Below are 2,046 nucleotides of genomic sequence, written 5' to 3'. Positions count from 1 at the left end.
AAGTTAAAAAAGCAATGATGTTACTTTGAGGATTGAGGTACACCTAACACAAGCCATGACATTTTCAATTGCTTTATATGAATGTGCAATCTGGACAATGTATACCCCCCCAAAAAAAAAAAAAAAATCACTGCCATTGAATCAATTCTGACTCACAGTGACCCCTATTAGGTTTCTGAGTCAGTAAATCTTTACAGAAGTAGATTTCCCAGGCTTCCTTCTGTAGAGTGGCTGGTGGGTTGACCACCAACCTTCTGGTTAACAGCCCAATGCATTAGGCACTACACCAGCAGGACTCCATTTTTTCCCCCTTGGGGAAGTCACAGGGGTCGGCACATCCTGTGTGCAATAGATAAGCCTTACTCTGGGAAACCCACCTTCATGATCATGGTATCTCCCCTGCCAGGTAAGGGCAATGTATAAGGAAGACCAAAGAAGAATTGATGTCTTTGAATTACGGTGTTGCCAATAAGTATTAAATATATCATAGACTTTCAGAAGAACAAACAAATCTGTCATGGAAGAAGTAGAAAGTAGAATGGGGAGACTTAATCTCTCATACTTTGGATATGTTATCATGAGGGAGAGTCCCTGAAAACTATCATGCTTGGTAAAACAGAGAGTCAGCAAAAAAGAGGAAGGCCTTTATTGACACAGTGGCAATGACAATATCTCAAACAAAGTAATAACTGTGAGAATGGTACAGGAACTGAGCAATGTTTTGTTCTGTTGTACAAAATGTCACCATGAGTTGGAATCAGCTTGATAGCATCTAACAACAACAATAGGAATAATGATTCAAAACACATATTTTCTGTGGACACCATCCAATCCATCACAGGGTCCAAAATGTATCCATAAATTTCAATAAATTGTCTTATAATCCACTATGTATGTCATTCTTTCTCCTTGGAAGTTGATAGAAGCACTGAGATCATTTCGCATGTTGCCTGGTGGCAGGTGATAGCTTGTAAGGAAGAGCCCAATCCCATCACTTATTCACAGAGTTCTTATTGTTGCCTCAGGGATCTGCCAAGTGTTTATTGTGCCTTATGAGAATTGGAATCCCTGGAAGTTTCCATCATTCATAAAATAGGACATATCACCATGTCTATTCTAAGGGATAGAAAAGTGAAGGGAAACAAAATCTTCTAAATGTTACTTTTTTTCCAAATTGAATTTAAAAGAATGGAATAAAAAAGACAGCATACTAACTGATGTTACACATAAACCCTCAAATTATAACTGCTTAACATTACTGAAGTTTACTGGAGAGTCATTTTCCACATGATCATTCTGGAACCCCGGTTTCTTCCATCCTATGGCATTCCAATATTTAATATTTGCAACCCAAGATTACCCTGTAGGTCATCTCATTCGGCCAGTCAGAAGGGAAGACCATACAGGATCCTTATATGGAAGACCATATACAGGATCCTGCGGAGGTCTGTATAGCTCAAACCTGGAAGTGCTTCACGTCTCTTTGTCATATTCCTTTGGCTTGAGTTTAGCCACATGGACAATTAGCTGTAAGGCAGAATGGGAAATGAAGTCAACCTGTGGGTGTAGAATACATTTTGGTGAACACGTAGCAGTCTCTGCCACAACCTATTATAGGCCTAATTTGTTCTGTGAGCTCTACTAGCCTCCTTGTGTTTCTCATCCACATCTAAAGTTCAAGAATAATAAGCCATTATCTCCATTTTATAAATGCAGATTTTCAAAAAAAGATCTAGGAATCATCAGAGCTGGGATTTGAGACTAGTTCCAAAATCCACTTTTAAGTCAATTAATTACAAAGGCCAATTTATCTACAGATGCAATGAAATTATTTTGAAAGCAAGTTTAAATATAACTTGATGGGAATAATCCCTGGAGGTACTTACTGATGGAGTAATTTTGGGCTTAAGCCTAGGAATATGTACTTTTAAAAGGTCTCTAGGTGGTTCTTATGTGTGTCTAGAATTGGGACCAGCTGCATTAAATTTTCCTGAAATTGACCACTGAATGGACATTTACAGGGGTATGAAAATTAGTACTAACCAA

At 38.3% G+C, this 2,046-nt stretch overlaps 1 pseudogene; it reads right to left on the bottom strand.

The window, feature by feature from the left end:
* Positions 1-260: 260 nt before the first annotated feature.
* On the bottom strand, positions 261-414 carry LOC122150486 (annotated as a pseudogene).
* Between the last annotated feature and the right edge of the window lie 1,632 nt (positions 415-2,046).

Source organism: Orycteropus afer, unplaced genomic scaffold (assembly GCF_000298275.1).
Source record: "Orycteropus afer afer isolate SDZICR_OR568_19922 unplaced genomic scaffold, OryAfe1.0 scaffold00151, whole genome shotgun sequence".
Taxonomy (NCBI): Eukaryota; Metazoa; Chordata; class Mammalia; order Tubulidentata; family Orycteropodidae; genus Orycteropus; species Orycteropus afer.
The sequence above is the reverse complement of the archived record's forward strand: the minus strand, read 5'-3'. Positions and strand labels throughout refer to the sequence as shown.